Source organism: Pseudophryne corroboree, chromosome 3 (assembly GCF_028390025.1).
Source record: "Pseudophryne corroboree isolate aPseCor3 chromosome 3, aPseCor3.hap2, whole genome shotgun sequence".
Classification (NCBI taxonomy): Eukaryota; Metazoa; Chordata; class Amphibia; order Anura; family Myobatrachidae; genus Pseudophryne; species Pseudophryne corroboree.
In genome coordinates this window covers 282,668,571-282,684,346 of record NC_086446.1, presented here as the reverse complement: position 1 = coordinate 282,684,346, position 15,776 = coordinate 282,668,571, and the positions used below count along the sequence as shown (strand labels likewise).

The 15,776-nt window shown below is 44.1% G+C and overlaps 1 long non-coding RNA gene across 1 annotated transcript in view; it reads right to left on the bottom strand.

The window, feature by feature from the left end:
- Positions 1-6,528: 6,528 nt before the first annotated feature.
- LOC135057707 (uncharacterized) overlaps positions 6,529-15,776 on the bottom strand; it is a 130,908-nt gene continuing 121,660 nt past the window's right edge. Inside the window, exon 3 of the long non-coding RNA XR_010244314.1 lies at positions 6,529-8,489. This is a non-coding gene — a long non-coding RNA (uncharacterized LOC135057707). The remainder of the gene's footprint in view (positions 8,490-15,776) is intronic.

The following is a 15,776-nucleotide window of genomic DNA, read 5'->3' as shown; positions in this document are numbered from 1 at the left end:
AGTCCACTTGTCCCATTACCCATTATTGAAGTTCCATTTGAAAGAATAGCTATGTATTTGGTTGGGCCTCTAATAAAATATGCCCGGGGTCATTAATATATTTTGTTGATATTGAATTATGCTACCAGATACCCGGAAGCAATACCATTGCACAATATGTAAACAAAGACCATTGCTAGAGAACTAGTACATGTCTTTAGCAGGTTAGGAATACTGAAGGAAATCCTGACTGATCAGGGTACCCCATTTATGTTAAAAATCATGAAAGAATTATGCCGCTTATTTAAAATTACTCAGTTAAGAACCTCTGTGTATCATCCCCAGACTGATGGCTTAGTGGAGAGGTTTGACAAAACTTTAAAATACATATAAAAAAGTGGTGGATAAAGATGGAAGTAATTGGGATTATTTACTACCTTTTTTATTTCTGGCCAGAAGAGTGGGTCCCCAATCCTCCACAGGATTTTCACATTTTGATTTGTTGTACAGGAGACACCCAAGGGGATTACTGGACACTGCCAAAGAGACATGGGAGGGGCAATCCAGTCCATATGAACTGCTATTGGGCATGTGTCTAAGATGCAAAAGAATATTGCTACCATGGTGCCAATAGTGAGAGAGCACTTGGAACAGGCTCAACATACACAGCAGCAGGTGTACAATTGCAATGCCCTGTTACACTCTGTTGCTCCTGGGAACAGAGTGCTTGTTTTGTTTTCCACAGTGGAAAGTAAATTTTTGGCTAAGGGGCAAGGAATCTTTGAAATCCTAGAATAAGTGGGGGAGCTTAATTATAAAGTGTACAAGCCTGGGAAAAGAAAGTCAGAATAGATTTACCATGTAAATCTTATAAAGCCTTGGAAGGATATAGCGGCTATGTCAGTCATCCCAAGGGCTCCATCCACAAGGCCCAGTTTGAGTCTTTAGGCCTTTAGCCCGAGAGCAGGCTTATTAGGGCCTACACCTGTTGGAGGCTGATATAGATTTTGTCAGGTCTTGGCTCAGAGCTCACTACCTGGGAAAACAGACACAAAGCTTGTTGTGAGACACTGTGATATTACTGACTGTAAGTACTGTGCATCTGCCTATGTTTGTAGTAAGGGCATAAGGTCCTATAGTACCACTCTGAGAGAGGGAATCTATTTTGTTCAGTTAGTGCCCAGATTGGCTAGGATTTATTTTAAGGTTTTGTTTTATACTCCACAATAAAACTAGCCACTGCTAGATTGCACGAAAACCTTGGATGTGTGTGCTGTTCACCTAGCTGCTGTGTGTTTGGAGGTGCCCATTTATCTCTAGAGAGGGTACCCCTACCCTGATCCACTTACAATATATATGTTAATAGTTTATTTTTATCAATTAACAAAATGCAAAGTGAATGAACAGACGATAAAGTAAATCTAATTAAAATCAATATTTAGTATGACCACCATTTGCCTACAAAACAGCATCAATTCTTCTAGGTACACTTGCACAGTTTTTGAAGGAACTCACAAGGAGGTTGTTCAAAGCATCTTGGAGAACTAACCACAGATCTTCTGTGGATGTATACTTTCTCAAATTCTTCTGGCACTTCATGTAATCCCAAACGGACTTGATGATGTTGATATCAGTGGCGGGATGTAACGGCATGTGAGATTAACATGCGGGAAAAACCCGCACCTTCTCGCACATTAGAAGGTGTGAGATTGGCCCAAAATTTGCCCAGTGTAATAGCCTGCAAGTTTTTAAGTTCAAGAGCACTACATTGTGCAATGTAGGGCGAGATTTCTAGAATGAAAACTTGCACATTGTAATGTGAGTTTCATTACATTGTGCGAGTTTGACAGAAGCATGAACAGATCAGTGATATCCGTGCATGTTTCTGTCTATAAAAGTAAAGAAATTGCTAAAGAAGTAAGATAAATAATAGACGTGCAGTCTCTCCCCCTTCCCCTTCCCGAAGCATAACCACCCTCGAGCTCTTTGAGCCGGTCCTGGTTGCTAATATACAGTGAAAAAATTGCCTAGGGGTTCCCCGTATTTTAACAACCACAACCAGGCTCTTGGACCAGTCCTGGTTCCAAAAATATGTGGGAAAAAGGATGTAGGGGTCCCCTGTATGTTTAAAACCAGCACCGGGCTCCACTAGTCAAGGAAAGAATATCACAGCCGGAGGATACATTTATATAGCTTCCTGCGGTCATGGCATTACCACTCCAACTAGTCACCGGGGAGTGGGGACACCTCCAATAAATGGACCCCCTCTCCAGGCACCCAAGGGCCATAGATGAAGCCCGGGGCTGTCCCCGCTATTTGTGGGCTGTGGGTATTGGGCTGATCACCATTAAAAGTGTAAAAATGAGAAATAAATATTGTCTTTTGCAGTGGAACTACAGGACACACACCATGGTAGTAAAACTTTAATAAAACACACTTGCACACTCACATATACTTACCCACATCCCATGCAGCCATTCACTTTCCCTTGTCCAGTAGAAATCCATTGGGTACCTGTAAAATATATATATATATATATATATATATATATATATATATATATATATATATATATATATAGTCACCTATTTCCAGTGTAGATCAGTCCTCTTCCTTCCATGTAGACATCCAGGAGTTAAAAAAAAACACAACTCGCTCCACCGGATGGAAAGGGATACATTTGTACACATGGATCCCCTTTTCCCGAATGCCAGGCCCCCTCATGACTTCTGTCACTTGGAGACCCGCTAGCCGATCAGGGAGTGTCACGTCACAGCGCTTTCCTGAATGGCTGTGCACTCCTGGCCTGCCAATCAAGCAGAGCCCATAGGTTATAATGGGGGGGGGGGGGGGGGGAATCCCCATTGTAGTCTATGGTGGGAACCTGCGGTCTACAGCAGACAGCAATGTTAATTGAGGTCATTCTTGTATATGTCTTTTTTTTTTTATGGTTTCCTTTACTTATACAGCCAGAAGCATGCACGGATCTCAAAATTGCCAGCCAGTATCTGGTCTATTTATTGGAGAGATTTTGGTAATGTTTTAGGTGCAAATTGGAAACTCAAACCCTATTACATTGCCTGAGTTGTATATCTGCAATGGCAAAACATCTCTATGCGAGTTTTGCCATTGCAAGATTTGGAATTGCAGGAAACATGTAAGTTTGCATGTTCCCACACCCCATTACATTGGTCGAGTTTGCAAATGTGCAAATTCGGACCCCATTACATCCTGTCACAGGGCTCTGTGGGGGCCATATCATCACTTCCATAACTGCTTGTTCTTCTTTACACTGCAGATAGTTCTTAATGACATTGGCTGTATGTTTGGGGTCATTGCTCTGCTGCAGAATAAATTTGGAGCCAATCAGATGCCTTCCTCATGGTATGTACCTGCATGTCAGTACAGTGTAAGACCCCCCCCCCCCCCACTTGGACTCCACCTTCCTCTTCTTAAGCTGAGAGAGAGGAGTCCCTGGGGTAACTCTCCCCCTTTAATCAGTCTCTGGCTCCATAGTGATGTGAAATATAACAGTGGGCACCCGCATCAGTGCTTAGTCAACTGAGGCTAAATCCCATGAAAACTTTATATAATTCTTTTTAGTTATTTGCTCCTCAGGACTGTCCAACATGGTTGCATGTAGATAATGGCAGAACAGAAAAGTCTTTGGTCAGAGGTTAGTGCAGCTTCTCAGGGTGTCTCTGAACAGCTGAATTCACTTGTGACTACAGGTTTTAACAGCTCCTTTCAAGATACAGTACTAACCTCAACAGTAAAACGGACAATCACTTGGCAACATTTAAGAACAATCCAACAATATATTAATCCACAAGTAAAATATTCAGTACAATGCAATATCAGCATAAAATGTCAGTACTGGGTAGAGGGGATGCAGATATGGTTTACTGTATCCTTTATTTTCAGGAACCGGGCACTTCTTCACAATCTCCTATATATTAGCCCTGTGACTCTGTACCTGGCCCTCTTTAACGCTGGGTGGAGTCACAGACCTGGGTGGAGTTAGCAGCTCCTGTTAGCCCTGTCCCAGTGCCAGCACACCACTTAGCAGTAGCTGCAATGGGAGCAGCAGCCACAGAATCCGGCCACCATCCGCAGACAGAAGCCACCAGTGGATGGATGCACCACACTGCCCGGTAAGCATGGACCCCCCCTCTTGGTTGCCCCCCACACACAGCCACCTACAACCCATGACACCCGCACCACACACCCCCAAACCCACCCTCCACAAAACCCCTCCACCAGCTTCCACATGCAGCCACTGACGGCCCTGCCAACCCCAGACCCGACGTCCGCATAACGGACAAGCACACACTGGCCACCCTAACTCCACAGCACCGAACCCACCCTCCGCACAACCCCAGCAACACCTCCCACATCCATTCGCGGCAGGGACACGTTGGCTGGGCACCACGGATGCCCAGACAGCCGCACCCCACACCACCCCTCCCGTCATCTGCACAAACCCACCACCACCTACCGCACCCACCGTCCTCACCACGCCCAGCCAGACAGCCACAGGCCACACCGCCGCTAACCCACCCTCCGCACAACCCCTGCACCGTCTGTCACCTCGCAGCCGCAACGCGGACACACTGTAACGGGAACACACTGTCCGCACCACGGACGCACAGACCGCTCCCGACCTCCCCACAACCCCAGCACCACCTCTCATCCAACTGCCCCCGGGGCACACTGTACCGGGATATGCCGTCAGCACAACGGAGGAACACACTGCACTTACGCCGCACCATCACCCGCACCTGTCTGTGTACCGGCGACAGGTCTCTCGCCACTCCTGCCCCAGCTCCACATAAACCAAGTCGCTCCCCTCCCAGCACCATACACTTGCACCCCCACCCAGCCAATAACTAAGCACCCACACAATAATAGATGCCCACCCACCCCTATTACCCATCCCCCTATGTGCATAAATGCCCAAAACTCCACTCACAGCCCACTCATCTCAAGGAAGGGGGACAAGTGCTGCCTCATAGACCTACATATACCATAGCCTATTACCTTACACACACACACACACACACACACACACACACACACACACACACACACACACACTCAGCCTGCACACTTCTAACAACACGCACACACCCTACACCCCCCCAACCACAGACAAAACACCTTCCCCATCTTTACATCACCACCACCACCCACCAACTTTCACACCTGTCCCCATCACCCTCACACCACAATAATATACACAAAACACACACACACACACACACACACACACACACACACACACACACACATACACACCCAACATGATATCTTACATAAACACTCACATCCACCCAAACACCTCTCCTACACACCCCACACCCTAAGGCCATCCCACACCCACCATAACCCCATACCTGCCAACCACCCACCACAAGTACTCCACCCATCCAGCTTCTCCCCCCCAAAAAATAACTCTAAATTCACCAACTGCCCCCCCTTCCATGCACACACCCCAACCCCCACAAAACCCACCACCATCCACCCACCCATCCAAAACAAACTATACAACTACTATTCTATACCTTTACTTTTCAGTAGAGATGACGGGGCGTAGCCCCTTACGACGGTGTGAAGAGCGCCCGTAGGGCTCGATGAATCACCTAGTATACTGTATGAGACTTTCCCATAATAGCTTTGGCCAATACAATGATTTTACAAGAAGACAAATAGAGGAATTAAGTTGATTTTTGCAGTAGCATATATGTGAATTCAACTTTTACCCACTAATGTCACAAATATTGCTTACGATCAGAGCTGGATTAAGAGGGGCACCAGGAGGTCCCATAGTTTTAGCCCCCCCGGCTGTAGCAGCTCTGTCCCAGCTCTGAAGCTCTCCCTGTCCTGCCAGCAACAGAAGCAGCATTGTGCTACATTCAGCACACGCTGCTGTGTGCTGGCTGGTCTGTGGTGTTGCAGGGAGGCTGCTGCGCTTAGCTTCAGCAGCAGTTTCTTCTCTCCCCCTCTGGAATCTCCCAAAAAATACTGATCCCCGTAATTTGCATAAGGGAGCAGGGCCACGCATCCTGCGATTAGGCCACTCCCCTGAACCCACAGCGGGCACAGCAATAAGATAGGGCCCCCCCTGTCTCAAGTGCTCTTGGCCCCCCGAAGTCATGTGATAAATCATGGTTATCCCACTAATCCAGTAGTTCCCAGACTGGATGCTGTGGCCTCGGGCACTTGCAGGGATCACTTGGATTGGTGGTTCAGGAGGACTATGTAAAATTATTTATGGTCAATGTAACAGGGAAACCAGTGCTTGTGGCTTTCCATCATAAAATATGTGGATAAGTAGAAGCAAATCCTGTCCCTCACCACATAACTGAACCTAAGGAAGACATATAACTTTTTTTACTTAATTTATTGTTTTTCTGAATCTCACAAAAATAAACTTTTGGCCTAGGGGTGCCCTGAAAAAATTATGATATTCTTGGGCGCTGTGATTCCATAACATTTGGGAACCACTGCAGTAATCAGTAAAGCAGGGCATTCATTAAGCTACAGAGGTTTTCTTCATCTCATTTCAAATGCTATTTGTGTACAGAACTACAGAATAAAATATTTTTCAGCTACATAAATGAAAATGGCACAAATAATGAATGGAAGGATGGCAGCAAAGATCTTGCATGAGAACAGTTCAGTTTGTGTTGATCCAGTACAGAATGTTTGTTTCCAAATCTTTGTTCTGCTCCAGGGATATGTTCAATTTGCAGGCTGTCGGGATCCCGCCGGTCAGGATACCGACGCCGGAATCCCAACAGCCGGCAATGCCGCCAGCTGGAATCCCATCAAAGCAGGACTATTGCCACGACACCCATAGAGTGGGAATAGATTCTGTGGCGAGCACAGCAAGTCTCCAAGCCTGCAAAGGGACTCTTTACGCTCGCCCTGCTGCCGGAATTCTGGGGGCAGGATGCTGCTGTTGGGATATGGACAGATGGCATCCTATCCGCCGGTAAATCATACTGAATCCCTGCTCCCACTGCACCTGGATGCGTAGAGCATAGAGGAAAGACTGCAAAACAGTTATTTATTTCAAATGGAGCAAATGAGGAGACAGCAAAGGTATTTGAAGAATGGTGCAGTAGTTGTGTAGTAGTTACAGAGGAAGATCAGTCTTGCTGCAGCATTTCAGATGTATTGACATTTGAAACAAGGATGATGAGTGAGTGGAATGCCAATTAACAGAAAGTTCCAGTAGTTGAGGTAGGAGATGATGAGAGACTAGGGCACTGTATTCTAGCAATATTTTGAAGATGAAAACAAATGGACTAGGCAAGGATGGAATATAAGGCGTAAAGCAAAGAACAGACTCAAATGAGTTTGGTAGTGGGAAATTGATCACATGGGAGATTTAAGTGAAGTTGGTGGCGATGATGTGGGAGATGCAAGTGAAGTTGGTGGCGATGATGTGGGAGATGTAAGTGAAGTTGCTGGCGATGATGTGGGAGATGTACGAGGAGGTGGTAGTGATGATGTGGGAGATTTAAGTGGAGGTGGTGTCTCTAGGAGGATGATATGTAATAAGCCATGATTTGGAAAAGCTTAGCTTTAGATAGAATTGAAACATCTTTATGGAGCAGAGAGACAGTTGCTCATCAGAGATATTAGAGAACTGGAGTGTCAGGGGAAGAGAAGTAGATCTTGATGATATCCGCATAGGTGATACTGGAATCCAGATGATCTAATTAGTGTACTTCATCCAGGGGATGAGGTGTAAAGTGCAGCTGTGTATTGGGTGCTCTCTACTGTAATAGGACAGTGAGCATAGAGTATTGCAAACCAATGACAGTACTCTAAAACGTATCAGGTTGTTGAAAGGGATTCATATTGATATACTGGCGGCCGGGATGCCGGCCGTCAGTATATACCAACATCGGCATCCTGGCCACCAGTATGGTTGTGCGAGTGCTAGAAAGCTCTTTGTGGGCTCGCTGTGCTCGCCACGCCGTGGCACGGTGGCTTGCTGCGCTCGCAACAGGTTATATTCTCTATCCGTGTCATGGACTCCCACGGAGGAAGAATAGCCTGTGTCGCTGGTATTCCTGCATCTGCATTTCACTACTTGTCGGGATTCTGGCGTCTGTATTGTGATCGCTGGGATCCCGACTGGCGGTATGCTAACCGCTTCCCGCTGAAAGCTGACCACACACTATAATTAGATTAGAAACTATTTGCTTAATTATCAGGCTGGAGACCATTTGATTAGTGTTTATATCTTACAGATATCAATAAATCCATATACCAAACAATTTCCATCAGTGGAGGAGAAAGATGAAGATCAGTTGAAGAAAAGAGGGCAGTGGCAATCAGAATGAAATAATTACTTACACTAGAAACCATGAACCAAGCAGACAACCACAGTGATAGAATTAAATACTTTACAACACACATAGTTTTCATGGCACAAAGTGCTTCTGTCTTCTCAATGCAGTCTTCCTTCTATGATAGAAGCTTTTAGCATTCATCTATAAGTAAATAAAGGAGGAGGAAGTCAGCAAGTGTCCTGGAATAATGTATAAGCCTCTTACAAAACATGACAGGCAAAGATCTTTTAACAATTCACCATGCTATTAACTGGAGAATGCTAGAGACGTCAGGTTGGGGGATAACTCTGAAATGGAAGGCAGAGACGTGGGAGAAAGCATGTATAAGAAAATTATAGACATAATATAAAGAAGAAAATTTGCTTTCAGTGCAGCCTTTTACAGATTAATAACACTAGTAATCATTTTAACAATTATCATATTAAGCTCTGTTGAAACCTTAAAATGTAGCATTAGAGTTCATTCATTCATTATTTTAAGATCTGATTATTTACTTATCATGCTTGTTGTTCGATTCGCCTGGTCCTTGAATCCTTCAGTGCCCGTTCCCTAGCACAATGTAATTCACATGAGCTGGGAAGTAAACTACCTTGAGTCTTCTCACAAAGTTGGCCTTTTCAGACCCTTCTCTTGCACATGGCAGAGAGCTTTGTAGTAGCGGGTTGTCCCTGCAGCACAAGCAGTAGCAAATTTCCCATAAGGCACATGAGGCACGTGGCTAGGAGCGGCACTTGTTTGAGGGTGGCACTTGGATGCTGGTGTTGGTACTGTCAGCCCAAAAAGTAGCAGTAACTGCAAAATATTTCCACTGTACTGTACCATATGCCATCTTGAATGTAGTGTAAATGGGTAGGACATGCACATACTGCCCCTGTAAGCTGTCCTACTTAGTATATATGTATACATAATTAAAAATAAAAAAATAGTTGCTTCTTTTTTATTATTCTATTAAATTGGCTATCATCAAATGAGGGCTTATAACCAATCAATAAAAAGAATAAAATTAGGCAAGTGAGGGGGCGGCCATTACTGTTGTGCCTAGGAGAGCCCTCACACCTAAATCCGCCCCTGAGCACAGGCCTGGATAGCTCAATTAGTAGAGATTACGATTGTTATAGGCAAAGCAGCTTGCGCATGCATAAATCTTACCCTGTGAAGCAGTAAGTTAACCATTCATGTTAGTGACCCCAGACTTCCCACATAGCAAATGGAAATTCTAAAATGGAATCACCAATGCCTTTGCCATGCATGCCTTCAATTGTCCACGAAAGGCAACCAATACCAGTTATCGTTATCATTTTACGGGATAAGGGGGATCTACCATTGTCACACACCACTTAGCTAGTTTAAAGAATCACTAATGAAAAAAAAAGAATTCTATTTAAATCTATATCTTCTTTCTGAACTCTGATGTTAGGATTGAAAACTCAAAATCCTTTTTATCTTGTACTATTTGTTTTTTCAACCTAGTAATATAGTATCCGGTGAGAAGCAACCCATCCTCTACCTTTACTATGCACCAACTATCTCCTGAATAAGCAGCAGTGATGTAGACACGTAGCCAAGAGACAGTACCTGCTCATTTGTACCCAATTCTATCGGTAAAAAATAAAATACAAACATGCTGGCATGTGTTCTGCCATTAGGGGCATGATTAGGGTGCATACCAAGAGGATTAGAAGAATTGGGCCCTCCTCCAGCCATATTTCCTTTTAAACTCCTTGGAACTTCATTGGGGGACTTAGTTACAGTAATATCTATATACCATACCAGAATAGTAAAAGGTAAAAAAAAAACAACACTTATTTGACAATATGAGAAAATACATTTCACGATAGTGAGCAAAATGTTTTTATCAGTCATCAAGCATCTGTTATTTATTATTATTACCCACCTTCATTAACTTCCTTCATCAGATACCCGTTACTCATTATACCCTCATCTTTTATTAATCAACTTATATCATATCTCATATCTTCCCTCTTATTCATCACCCACTATTGCTCTTCACCCTATTACCCCCTTTACCTTACATCAGTAATTCTCAAACTCGGTCCTCAAGGCACACTAACAGTCCAGGTTTTAGTGATATCCATGCTTGAGCACAGGTGGCTGAATCTAAATAACTGAGGTACTAATTAATTTACTGTGGTTGGGAACCCCTGCCTTGCATAGTAGAAGAGGCGGTACAGAGGCTGGAGTTCCTGTATTTGATCATGTGATGCAGCAGCCCCCAGTCACTGATAGGAAGGCTACTTGGCTGCTGCCAAAACCCTAATGTATATCTGCCGCCAACGGAGATGGAAGCTGCCTAGCCCAGCTCCTCACAAGTCGCAATGGGAACTCCATTTTTACTCCCTCTGAGGGCACTTTTGGCTGGACCAGCCCCACTAAAGTTTAGGGAAACACCACCCCCATGTATGGAGAGGTATTTCCCCACTCTCATGCCATCCAGACAGCAGCACCAGAAACAAAAATGCCTATCCTGCGGCTCCTGTGTCTGCTAACCCTGCTGCCACCTCTTCACAACCTGGATCCCCTGCGGCCCTTCCAGCAATGCTCCATGCCTCTCCTGGCCCACAGCCTGTGGATGGAGTGCCTATAGCCCTAGCTGCATATGGAGACATTGTGAAGGCTATAAGAGAGACTATGTCTCCCCTGATGCAGGAACTGGCAGACTCTTTCAAGCAGACACTTCTGGAAGCCAACCATAATATTGTGCAACTCACTATGAGGGTCCAAGTCACAGAAAATTGGATTGGTGATACCTTCCACGATGTTACCATGCTCAAGCAGCAATATGGGCCCTTATTCCGAGTTGTTCGCTCGCTAGCTGCTTTTAGCAGCATTGCACACGCTAAGCCGCCGCCCTCTGGGAGTGTATCTTAGCTTAGCAGAATTGCGAACGAAAGATTAGCACAATTGCGAATAGAAATTTCTTAGCAGTTTCTGAGTAGCTCCAGACTTAGCCATTGCGATCAGTTCAGTCAGTTTCGTTCCTGGTTTGACGTCACAAACACACCCAGCGTTCGCCCAGACACTCCCCCATTTCTTCAGACACTCCCGCGTTTTTCCCAGAAGCGCCAGCGTTTTTTCGCACACGCCCAGAAAATGGCCAGTTTCCGCCCAGAAACACCCATTTCCTGTCAATCACAGTACGATCAACAGAACGATGAAAATTCCTCGTTATGCCGTGAGTAAAATACCTAACTTTTGTGTAAAATAACTAAGCACATGCGCTCTGCGAACCTTGCGCATGCGCATTAAGCGACTAATCGCAATATAGCGAAAATCGGCAACGAGCGAACAACTCGGAATGACCACCATGATTCTTTATACAAACAGCATGTGCAAGTGCTCAGTAAAGTGGATGACCTGGAAAATCGCTCACGTCGGTACAACCTGAGGATAGTGGATGTGAGTGATTCCTGTGCAGATATGGGCCCTCATTCCGAGCTGTTCGCTTGCTGGCTGCTGTTAGCAGCATTGCAAACGCTAGACCGCCGCCCTCTGAGAGTGTATCTTATCTTAGCAGAATAGCGAACGAAAGATTAGCAGAATTGCTACTAAATAATTCTTTGCTGTTTCTGAGTAGCTCCAGACCTACTCCTAGATTGCAATCAGCTCAGTCCATTTAGTTCCTGGTTTGACATCACAAACACGCCCTGCGTTCGGCCAGCCACTCCCCCGTTTCTCCAGACACTCCTGCATTTTAGCTTGACACGCCTGCGTTTTTTTAGCACACTCCCGGAAAACGCTCAGTTACCACCCAGAAAAGCCCCTTTCCTGTCAATCACACACCGATCAGCAGTGCAACTGAAAAGCGCTGCACTAACAACAGCAAAACTGCTAAGTTTTTAGTTAAATAACTAAGCGCATGCGTGCTGCGTACCATGCTCATTTAGCAGCAAATCGCAGCATATCGAAAATCGACAACGAGCGAACAATTCGGAATGACCACCCTGGTCGTTGAAAGAGCACACCGTATTTTGCCTCCCAGGAACGTTAAAGATTCTAGACCCAGGGTGACTAAGCACTCTGGCAGGCATCCAAATGCAATTGGTCCATTACCTGGGAAGGCCACAAACTGTTCCTGTTTCGGGTTATTCGGCAAAAGTCACTCGTGCCGGAAAAGCTTTTTCTGGTCTCTGCTCAGAACTGTTTGAAAACTACAGGCGTTTTGCCCTCTTGTATCCAGCTCCGTTTCGTCTTTTCACGGCAGACTCCTTTGTGGATTTTTCTACCCCTGATGAGGCATCTAATTATTTACGCGACGAAGCCCAAGCGAGGTCTGCTACGGGCTCCCCTACCAGCATGAGCACTCAGGACATACATCCTCCTGCATTATTTGTTGGGAATTTTTTCTAGTTTATTTCTCTCCTGGACATTTTAACTTCATCTTTATTTGCTAGTCCTTCCGAATGGAGAGTTTTGGTATCATATGAATCCCTTGGATACTTGAAAAATGTTATATTATATGACCTGTTTCTTCTTTGGATTCTTTACTATACAAATTGCTTATCTCATGCCTCTTTGATTTGGAAAATATTAGTATCGTATGTACTTCTTATAATACTTGAGTGGCATTTTTGTGTGTTTATTGTACCCTATTGTTGCCCGGGTTCCCTTGGTTATTACTTACTGTTTCCTGTTATTGCAATTATTGCAATTAATATTTTTTTTAGTTCTTTTTATCTTTAAAGTTGTCTTGGTGCTGGTCTGACTATTGGTAGTATATATCCCCACCCTACAACTAATCCCACTATGTATTTTATGTTTTACTGTGATTTAATGTGTGGGACTTATATTTGTTCTCCTTGGAGCCCTCCCCCCCATCTCCCTTCCCCCTATCCGATCTCTGTTCGCTCTGGTTCATTGTGTGGTGTCTCTGTACACCACATCTGAACTGTTGGATGTATCTTCCCGGAAGTGTAATATACGCCTGTTGGCTGCAGGGAATTTATTCCTCTGCAATGTGTATTTTTGTTTTTTGTTTGTTTTTATTTATCTGTGTTTTGATCCATGTTTGTCTTTATTCTATCCTCCCCCTCTCATCAAGCAAAAGTGTTGGAATGTCCTATTGCGCTGGTTCATGTTCTCATTGCTTTTCTAAGTACGCTGTCAACTTGCATATATTTTTATTCTTACTATGGGTACATTCTGCTGCCTTTTTCATTATTTCTGCTATACTATGAAGGCCCGATCTCTATTATTCTTGAAGTTTTGTTATGGTCCCACTAAAGATCTGTTCTTGGAATGTGGGAGGGATAAACTCTCCCATTAAAACGCACGAGAATCCTTTCCCATGTGAGAAAACTGGGTGTGGACATAGTGCTGCTGTAGGAAACCCACCTTTTCCCCCAAAAAATTGTAAAGCTTAACACTATGGGTTATTCTGTACTTTCCTCTGCTGCCTTTAATTCTAAAAAGCGTGGGGTAGTTATTTTGATTGAGAGACAACTAGCTCCTACGCTTCCTACTACTGTAGTCGACCCTATGGATTGATATGTAATTTCTGTAGTTTCCATACAGGCTGATAGGTTTGTAATATGTAATATTTACGCACCCAATGTATACTCCAAAAATTTATTTCAAAACATTCTAGCCAAACTTAGTGTGTTTCGTGATTCCTCTCTAATTGTTGGTGGGGACTCTAATATAGTGGCATCGGATTTTATGGACCGTCAACACCCTCCCACTAAGCCTCGTAAACCCCCTGTTTTGGGCATCCCCCAAATGGCCTCCGATTTCCGTCTACTTGATGTGTGGAGGTCCTTTCACCCGGTAGATAAGGAATTCACATGCCTTTCCACTGCCCATGCCACTTTATCGCGTACTGATTATATTTTGTTGTCTGATACACTTGTTTCCATGGTGGACGCTTCTAATATTGAGCCTATTAGCCTTTCAGACCACGCACTTGTATGGTTTACTCTCATCCCAGTTGTTGACAGTGGATTTTATAAGCCGTGGCGATTTCCCTCACATTTCAGTAAATTCAGTAAAATTTAGGAATATGTTGGAGGCAAAATGGCTGGATTATGCCCATAGTAATGCAGTTCATACCCAAGATCCTGCCTTGTTTTGGCAAGCTGCGAAGTCTGTCCTTCGTGGGGAAATTATGGCCTACATGGCCCAGCATAGGAAAAATTGTGAAAGTCTTTATATTCAGGCTCACATCCTCGTTTCAAGTGTATAAGACTCGACCTTCTCCATCTACCCGCTCACAATATTTGAAAGACAAAGTTCATTTTGAAGGCGTTATGTATCAATTAGCCTCCAGACATACATTTCCAGTATTATAAGCATGGAAATAAAACAGGCAGGCTACTTTCTAATCTATTGCACTCTCATACTGCCCCAACCTCCATTTCGACTCTTTGAAATCCCTCTGGCAATGTAATACATCAGGACATAGTTAACCTTTTTAGAGATTTTTATGAGGACCTTTATTCTCACCCCACTATTGATCCAACTAAAAAATCAGCCTTTTGAAATTATGCAGATATTCCTCTGATTTCCTCTACCCATGCTGATATGCTGATAGCCCCCATCACAGTTGAGGAGGTGAAAGCTGCCATAAACCATTTGAAACCCACGGCCCAGATGGGTACTCAGGGGAGTTTTTCAAAATACTCAACAGTAAAATTGTTGTCCCTCTCACCGCCTTCTTTAATATTATCCTGTCTGATTATGTTATCTCCCTTCATTTTAATTCTGCGGTAATAAAGGTACTTCCTAAACCAGGGCGCTACCCTGAATTACCATTCTCCTATCGCCCGATATCTTTATTAGATGTAGAATGTCATCTGCTGATGTAACTATGTTTATATACCCTGTACTTGTCCAATACTGTCATCAACTGTAAGTTGCTGTTTTCCTGTTTGATTATTCATGTACTCTGTAATTGGGCGCTGCGGAACCCTTGTGGCGCCATATAAATAAAGGATAATAATAATTATAAATTGTTAATGAAAGTAAAGGCTGAATGATTAAAATTTATTTTGCCTTCTGTTATTGATCCCGACCAAACCAGTTTTATTTGGGGTAGGCACTCCACTGTTAACATACGAAAAGTGATTGTGGTGCTCCTTCTCTGCGAACCCCTCTCATCAGGCTATTATTTCTATGGACGTGGAAAAGGTGTTTGACTTGATTACCTGGGATCATTTATTTCATGCCCTTACACGGTTTGGGTTCCCAGGGAATTTTATTTCTTTGCTGAAAGCTCTGTATTCCCCTCCTCGTACCCAAGTGTCCAGCAATGGCTATCTTTCCTCTCCTTTTCAGATCCATCGAGGCACTCGGCAGGGGTTGTTTGCAATTGCACTGGAACTGCTTGCTATAGTTCTTCACTCTTCTGACCGTTTTAAAGGGATTACGTTGGGTCAGTCTGATCTAAAATTGTCCCTTTTCGCAGACGATATG